At 39.2% G+C, this 9,511-nt stretch overlaps 1 pseudogene; it reads right to left on the bottom strand.

The window, feature by feature from the left end:
• Positions 1-578: 578 nt before the first annotated feature.
• Positions 579-927, bottom strand: LOC110208947 (large ribosomal subunit protein P1 pseudogene; annotated as a pseudogene).
• Positions 928-9,511: the final 8,584 nt, after the last annotated feature.

Genomic DNA, 9,511 nt, shown 5'->3' with positions numbered 1-9,511 from the left:
TGCTATTTGGGAGTGCTTGGGATACTTGAAGTAGCTATCTTGTCCCTACTCTTTGCTCTTCTCCAAACTGGGGACAATTCCCCAGTTGGTTCAACTGAGGAGAAAGGGCCAGCAACCTCCACCAACTGCCAACCAGTCACCACCTATAGGACAGGCAAGCCAGGTTAGCTAAAGTAGCAAGGTGCCCCAAGAAGAGGCCGTATGTGTCACACATGTTAAACTACCCTACCCTCTAGACCATCCATCACCTCCTCTCAGCTGATGAGGATAGCCCAGAAACCTGAGCCCAAGAGAGCTTGAAATAGCAGCAACACCCCACCACCGACCTGCTAAATGGTATAGTAGAGTCAAGAAGACCTGAGTTCAAATTCCACCCTGGATACTCACTACCTCTTTGACTTGTCCAGGTCTGATAATAATAGTACCTACTATATCGGGCCATTGTCAAAATCAGATGAGTTAACTATGTAAAGGGAAAGGGGAAAGGAATGAGCATTTATACAATACCTACTATATACCTTGCACGTGCTAAATGCTTTTTTTTAGTTAACCTTTTTATTTAATGTTACAAAAAATATTTAGTCGAACAGACCAAAGCCCATGTCATCATTGGACTCCTTGGATTCTTCTTTTTTTTGCTTCCTCTTTCTTCTTCTACTCAGCTGGGGCAGCTGAGCTAGCAGGAGACACCCTTCCAGCAGGGGCAGCACCACCAGCTGCTGGGGCAGGTCCACCAACTCCTACATTGCAGATGAGACTCACAATGTTGACATTGGACAGGGCCTTTGCAAATAATCCAGGCCAGAATGGTTCAACATTTACACCTGCTGGTTTAATGAGGGCATTGATTTTATCCTCCATGACTGTAACCTCATCGTTGTGAAGGATGAGGGCAAAGTAGGTGCAAGCAAGTGCGGAGACAGCCATTTCAGCAGAAGGATGAGGGGAGACTTGTTTGTAGTGGTGCTAGTCACCGGATAAAGTGAGGGTTCACCCCAACGCGGCCTTAGCTTCCAGAGAACCAACCATCTTACAGACAACCGAAGAGCGCTTAATACTTTTATAAGTTTTATCCTATTTGATCCTTACAACAATTTTGCAATATAGGTACTTTTATTATCCCCATTTTACAGTTGAGAAAACTGAGGCTAAGTGACTTATCCAGGGTTACACAGGTAGTATCTGAGGTCACATTTGAACTCAGGACTTCTGAATTCAGGCCTAGTGCTCTATCCATTAGATCACTAACCACCTCTTCAGCACTTTGTAAATCTTAAAGCATTATTTATAAATGCTAGCTATTATTTCTACTAAGACCCAGAAAAGAAAGTTCTTGCCATCAAAGTCCTTGGTACTTTCAAATATTTCAACATCAGAAAATGATATTATTTTATTAATGAAATAAAATGCTACTGAAAAAGATGCATTACCATCTGCTTTGTCTCTATACTTTCAGGACTATGGGACTTTGCCATTTGACTTACAGCTGAAACTTCCTAAATATGTTGTCTTTCTGTTTGAATGAGAGCTTCTTGAGAGTAGCTATTGCCTTGCTTTTCTGATTTGTATCCCTAGCACTTAGCATCATGTTTTGCACATAGGAAATGCTTAATAAATGCTTTTTTGTTGATTCATTCATATGACATAGACTAGAGGCTCTTCACCCTTCTGATCACCACATTCTGTGTGCTCCCTCATTTGTGAATGGCTTTCCTAAAACAGGACACTCAGAATTCAGCAATATGATATTCTAGGTGTGGTGTGCCAGGACAGAATACAGAACTATCACCTCCTTATTCCTGGAAGTGCTAGATCATGTTAACCTTTTCTAGTTGCTATATAACGCTATTGACTAGTAAAGATTTCGTAGTCTACTAAAATTGCATGCTTTTTTTCAAGCCACCTGTTGTCTAGCCATACACCTTTTAAAATGAAGTCTTATGCTTGCATTTAAAAATAAAATATAAAAACTCCATGCTCCTACCAAATTTCATCTTTTGGCCTAACAATACTACCATATACCCCAAAGAGGTTAAACATGGAAAGACACCATTCTTACCAAATATCTAATTGTAGCACTTTTGTGGTAGCAAAATCTGGAAACGAAGTGGATGTCTTTTCATAATTGAACAAATTTTGGTTTACAAATACAATGAAATATAATGGAAAAACTTCAATGAAAAGATAAAGGCAAGGAAATTAGAGAAACCTGGGAAGACTTGTATGAATTGGTGCAGCAAAGTGAGCAGAACCAGAACAATATACATGACAATGATACAGAAAACAATAATAGAAGGTAGTTGACCTCAGATTAATTGCAATGACTAATCTTGTCCTGGGAAACAAATAATGAAATATACTTCTTTTCTTTCAGTAGGGAAGTAGGAAAATGCTGAAGCACAATATTGTAATATATTATCAGAAAAAAAGACTGTTTTGTCTAAGGGTTTTTCACTTAGCACAGTTCCTGGCACCTAGTGGGAACTTAATAAATGTTGATTGAGTGAGTGAGTTCTATGGGGAGTTTCTAAGAAAAACATTTTTTTATTCCAAAAGATTTCAATACAGTTTAGAAAAGAATGAAAATCTAGTGCTGCACTACTTTAGAACCTTTTTTTTCCTCTTACTGATTATAAGTCCTATACATTTTCCACTATTCCTTACCAACTCTGGAAGTCATGCTTTATATACTTCGTGTTCCCAATCCCTCTAACCTGAGGAAAGGATTGATTGAAAAATAATAATAACTCACATTTATGTAGTCTTTGGCCTCTCAGCTCAGTTTCTGGCAATGGGAAGCATATGAGCACTTTCTGAATAAAAACTGTCAGATCTCTAAGATAGGAAACAAGTGAAAGGCAGAGAGTAAAAGAGGCAGATATGGGTGACAGGGGACTCAGGTTAGTGTAAAGAAGGATCAACAAGTAGTTAGTATCTGATTCTACAAATCCACTGCTTTCTAAGAGCAATCTCCGAGGTGGAAAGTTCACTGGCAAAGATCAGACTTTATTTCTTAATTATTGTTAAGTACCCAGGTGCTGAAGTGTTGGATTTCCATGTACATACAAATTATTTCTCTACCCTATTATATTTGTCAAAATCTAAACGAGTAGCAGTTGCCATTTAAAATTTAAATAATGCTCTTGAGAGAAGGCCAAGCAGATTGCTTCAGCTAGAAGTTAGTGTGTATATAACCTCTCTGTCTGCCTCTGTCTCTGTCTCTCTCTGTCTCTCTATTTGTGATTTGTCAATGTGTGTGGTGTATTTGCATAAGGAGGCTTTTTCCTGAGCACTAGAGGTCTAAGTAATTTAACAGTTACAGCTGTGAAGGTCCTCTTAAAAAAGAACGAAAAACACATGAACACAATGTCGCTGAACAGATTCTAACGATTCAAGACTTGGATAGAGCAGCAGTCTTTCCCTGGAAGATTTTTTTTTTTTCTGAGAGCTACCACTGTCACTCAGAAAGGCCTTGGGACATGACTTAGTTTTCAGCCTTTTGAAAATGGCAGGTTGAGATCCACTGTAGGACAAACTCCCCTGAAGGAGTTCCCTCACATGGAGAGAAGTTTGCTTACAAACTCACAGAGAGGATGGGGGATTAAGGAAAGGAGTTTGGCTTTGTCAAGCAGGCTCCCACTGATTGAGTCAGCCTTATTTCTGGCAAGACAGCTGCTGGACAGAAATGTGCAGTCATTTTACATTCTTTATGTTCTGATTGGGGCTTGCTTCTAACTGGAATATTTGGAAACTAAACTGGGGAGAGAGGAGAAAAGAAACCTCAGTGAATTATCTTTTGAGGTTCAAATACTGTTTAATACTTACAAAATGTAACTTCCTGGTTCCGGGAGGGGTGGGGGATGAGACTAAAAACAGATTATAAAAAGGGCCCCTAAGGTTTCTTGGACGAAAAATAGTTCTTTCAAAACAATATGATGAGTTAAGAGTAAATGAATCAGAAACATACGGATTAAATTTCCCCCTGAAATTTGCATGGATTTAGAAGTTAATGGAGAAAAAGTGCTTGGCAAAATTCATTTGGGATTTTACTGAACCAGAAATGTTTGAGAAATAGTTTGAGGTGCTTTGCTGGATGCTAAGCTCTGCCAGAATCACTTATTTTTTACACACACACACACACACACACACACACACACACACACACACACACACACACACGCCCGCGCGTAGAGAAAGAGGAGGGGGAGATATGTAGTCTAATGGTTATTTAATTAAAATATGAAATGTTCCATGTACAATAACCAGTAAGCTCTAGGTGCCCTTAGCTCTCAGAGAAGTATAAGTCTCTACTTGGCATCTGAAATGAATTAGACCAACTTTGCAAATAATCAGGCTGTGGGCAGCTAAGAGTAAATAATATAAGCTGAACTAGTACCAGAGTTCTTCAGGCTACTAAGGTTTGTTGCCATTAGACATATCAGCATCACAGCCCTGGTATTCTGGAAATATTATATTGTCTGGGAAACTATGCCCCACCTTCTCCCCCACCCCAAGCTAACAATGCTGTTTTGTGGAAAATACATTATGATATTTATCTGTATTCATTATTATGGTTTTTTTTAATACATGGGTGTGTCACTGTGATGCTGTCCTCAGGGTCCTTGCCAGAGCTGCGTTGTTGAGACTGACTGAATGGAGTACTTGAATAAACATTGGCCGATGAGGCAGGAGACGTGAGTTCTAGTCTTGGCTGGGTCACTAACTAGCAGTGTGATGTTGGAGAAGTCACTGGGTATCTCTGGGCCTCAGCTTTCTCGTTTATAAAATCAAGAAATTGCTCTTGAGTAGCAGATCCCTGCCCTGGGGGCCTGTGGAGTTTTTGCAAAGGATCTGGGAATCCATATGGTCAACAAGTATTGTCATATTTATTTTATTTAGCACTGATAAAATATGCAGGGAAAATGCAAATATTGTGATGTCTGTGACATTTTTGGATATTAAAAAAGGTCTTTATATATGTAATATATAAAAGTTGTGAATCGCTGGATTAGTGCCTTTCATATCTGAACTTCATAGGATCATGGGATTTAAATCCAGAAAGGATCTTAGATACGATCGAATCCAAACCCTTTAAAGCATTTTACTCATTACAAAACTGAGACCCAAAGAAATTAAATAACTTCTCTAAGGTCATACAGGTTAGTAACAGAGCCTAGATTTGATAGTGTAGCCCAGCTCAGTAGGATCACTGATTTAGGTACTCAGAGATTATCTAATTCAACCTCAGGGGCAGCTAGGTGGCACAGTGGATAAAGCATCGGCCTTAGAGTCAGGAAGACCTAAGTTCAAATCTGATCTCAGATGCTGATCAGCTGTATGGCCCTGGGCAAGTGACTTAACCCTATATGCAGCAGTTTCCTCATCTGTAAAATGAGAGGGAGAAGGCCAACCTCGTCATTTTATCGAAGATAAAACAAGCTCAGAGAAATGAGGTGATATCTATGATTCTCTAAAAAGGTTCTTCCAATACACCCAGTAACCAAATTCCATTGAATGGTGTAGAAAAATGGATCTGTTTGAAACTAAATTCTGTGCCCCGCCTCAGTTTCCTCATCTATAAAATGGGAATAATAATAGCACCTACCTCCCAGGGTTGTTGTGAAGATCAAAAGAGATGATATTTGTAAAGTGCTTAGCACAGTGCCTGGCACATAGTAAGCACTATTGAAATTTTAGCTATTGTTATTATCATTAAGTTAGGGGAAGGCTCCAGTGTATAGATTTCAAGAGCGTTTTACACACATATGAAAAGCCTTTAGTAAGCACTAGGATTTAAAAGGGCAATACATAAACTAAAAAATAAAAACAACCTATTTTTGCTATTCTAATTAGGCTAAACAAAGTTAGATCACTGAAGAAATTTTAATATGAAGGAGAAGAAAACCTTTTCCCATGTCTGTTTTTGGGTGGTGTGGTAGATTTAGAGACAAGTACACTGAAATTCAAATACTGCCTCAGACACACACTAGCTGTGTAATCCTGAGTAAGTTATTTAAATCTTTCCTAGTCTCAATTCTTTATCTGTAAAATGGGTATAATAATAGCATCTATATCTCAGAGTTGTTGTAAGGCTCCAATAAGTTCACATATGTAGAGTGTTTTGCAACCTTACAGCACTATGTGAACGCTAGGTATAATTATTATTAGTTGATACTTTTTTATTTTTTAAACAACCTGTCACCTCTCAATAATTGACTCCTTCCCATCCTAATCCTCCCAACAGAAAACTCCCTTCTAACAAATGTAGTGACTGGAAAGCCTCCAGTGGTATGCTAGAGGCAGTTCCTATCAGTTTAAGAGAGCCCATTGTTAAATTTTCAGTGTGAGCATTTGCACCTCAGGAAACAGCAAGCACAGCAAATGAGGACTTGATTTATTGTTTTACTGATTGTCTAGTCTTAAGAATGTGATGGAGAAAATATTAATAATGCAGATTAAATTTAAAAGTGTGCCAAGCTTTTCAATAAGTTTGTTTTAAGAAAGTGAAGGAGAAAATATTACTAGTGTAGATGAAATTTAAACATGTGTCAGGCTTTTTGATGAGTTTGTTGCTAAATATTACCAGAATACCCCTGAATACCTCCCAATTCAAACACCACTACTTCAGGTTTGTTCAGGGTATACTATGGGTCTATATCCACTCAAAATCATAATTCATAAGCCTTAACCTATGTATTCACCTTAATTTTTCAGCTGGAGGACACCATTCAAAACAAAGACATTTATGTATTTATTTTAGGCAATCGGGGTTAAGTGACTTGCCCAGGGTCATGTAGCTAGTAAGTATCAAGTGTTTTGAGGCTGGATTTGAACTCAGGGTCCTCCTGACTTCAGGGCCGGTGCTCTAGCCACTGTGCCACCTAGCTGCCCCGAAACAAAGACATTTAATAAAATAGGTGGCACAGTGGATAGAGTGCCAGGCCTGGGTGTCAGGAAGATTCATCTTCCTGAGTTCAAATCTGGCCTCAGACATTTATTAGCCTTGTGACCCTGGGCAAGTCAGTTGTCCTTGTTTGCCTCAGTTTCCTCGTCTGTCAAATAAGCTGGAGAAAGAAATGACAAACCTCTCCAGCATCTTTGCCAAGAAAACCCCAAATGGGGTCATGAAGAGTCTGATATGACTAAAATGATTAAACAACAGTGAATTAGAATAGCAAGAAAAATAGCAGTAAAACACCTCCTCTCTAATCTTGGGATGCTTTTTCCCACAACCACAAGCACAATAAGTGGAAAGAGTGAACTCACATAGAGAATGCATGGGAAATCTGGCACTCAGGGGAGATCAGGACTAGTATTAAGATGTGAAAGTCCCATAGAATCTCCAAGTTGGCTATCTAGTCAGGCATCAATCTGGTCAAATCCATGTCTGCACATTTCCAGAATCGCCCCCAGCATATATCTTCTGTGTACTCATCCAGATTTTGCTTAAAGAGCCAATTATCTTCCAAGATGGCCCGTTGTACTTCCAATGTACTGGTAAGTGTTTAACAAGAAGGAATGTTTGCACACACACTTTTAGGTTTAAGCTATAGTAGTAACACTTTCTCAAGTCTAGAGACAATCAACAAAACAATGAATCAAGCCCTGATTTGTAGCTGTTGTGGATTTCTGAGGTATAAAACTCAACAGTGACAACTTAAGAAAGATGTGTAGAGCTGGCTCCAGCACACCCTTGATTCTAATGGTTAAGAAGGTTTTCCTCACCTCAAGCCTAAATCTGACTCTTTCCAATTTCTACCCATTACTCCTAGCCTACACTCTAGGGACTCAGAAGAATAAATTTGTCTCTCTTCCATACGACAACTTTTATTTTCTTATTTTTTTCTTATATTTTTAAAATAATTTATTTATTTTTGGTTTTCAACATTCACTTCCACAAGATTTTGAGTTCCAAATTTTCTCCCCATCTCGTCCCTCCCCCCACTCCAAGATGGTATGCATTCTGAATACCCCTAATCTGCCCTCCCTTCTATCTCTCCCCCCTTCTCTTATCCCCTTCCCCTTCAATTTTCCTGTAGGGCAGGATAATTTCTATACCCCATCACATGACAAATTTTCACATCTGTAAACATGGTTATCATATCTCTTTTATTCCAAGTGTCTTCTCTAAGTTAAACAACTGCAGTTCTTTTCAAGAGATCTTTGTATGGCATGAACCCAAGGTTCTACCCAGTCTGGTTACCCACCTCTAGATTCTCTCCAACTTAGCAATGACCTTCCAAAACTGTGGTGCCAAATGCTGAGCCTAATATTCCAGATATATTTTGGTCAGAGAAGAGAGTACAGTGCGACTATCACAACCTTAGTCCAGGAAAATATGCCTCTCTTCACTCAGCCTAAGATGACATTAATTTTCTTAGCTATCCTATCCCACTGCTGACTCATATTGAACTTCCATTCTGCTAAACATCAAGGTCTTTCTCAGATGAACTGATCTAGCACTTGGGAGGCAGTTAGATGGTGTAATGGATAGAGCCCTTAGAGACTTGTCTTCATGAGTTCAAATCCAGCCTCAGACTCTTACTAGCTATGTGACCCTGGCCAAGTCACTTAACCCTGTTTGCCTCAGTTTCCTCATCTATAAATAAGCTGGAGAAGGAAAGGGCAACCCACTCCAATATCTCTGCCAAGAAAATTGGAAAAGCAGTCACGATAAGTCAGACACGACTAAAATGACTGAACAACAACAATAAGTACTTGTCAATTTGATTTTCTAAAATCCAAGTGTAAGACAGCTATTCCTATTAAGGTTCAGGTTGTTGGATTAGGACCATTATTCTAGTTGGTCAAGATCCTGAATCTTGACTCAGTCATTCAAGGTGTTAGTTAACATTCTCAGCTTTGTGTCATCTGCAAATTTGATATGGATGCCATGTATGTCTTAATCTAAATCACTTAAAAAATTGCTAAGCAGGGGCAGCTAGGTGGCGCAGTGGATAGAGCACTGGCCTTGAAGTCAGGAGGACCTGAGTTCAAATCCGACCTCAGACCAAACACTTGACACTTACCAGCTGTGTGACCCTGGGCAAGTCACTTAACCCCAGCTGCCTAAAAAACAAAAACAAATTGCTAAGCAGTACAGGGCTGTATGTAGATTTCAGGGGTACTTTTCTGGAGACTGCATTCCAGGCTATTAAGACTACTCATTGGGTCTAGCCATCTAACTAGTTTTGAATTCGTCTAAGTATATTGCCATTTAGCACATCTATCTTCCTTCTCCCTGCCATGCCTCTCCCCCATTGGAGAGACTTTGAGAAAAGAGACTTGGCTAAAATCTAGGCAAAATCATCCATGGCAGTGGTGTCAAACTTAGGTGCAACTAAACCATTCATAAAGATTCCTACTGACAGCGCATTCACTTAGAAAACTACTGTTAACATTATCTATGTTTTGTTGTATTTTTATTTATTTGAATATTTCCCAATTACATTTTAATCTGGTTTGGACCACACTGTAGAGTGCTGTGGTCCACATGAGGCTCACAGGCTGT

Source organism: Phascolarctos cinereus, unplaced genomic scaffold, assembly GCF_003287225.1.
Source record: "Phascolarctos cinereus isolate Bilbo 61053 unplaced genomic scaffold, phaCin_HiC Scaffold_5;HRSCAF=322, whole genome shotgun sequence".
Lineage (NCBI taxonomy): Eukaryota > Metazoa > Chordata > Mammalia > Diprotodontia > Phascolarctidae > Phascolarctos > Phascolarctos cinereus.
The sequence above is the reverse complement of the archived record's forward strand: the minus strand, read 5'-3'. Positions and strand labels throughout refer to the sequence as shown.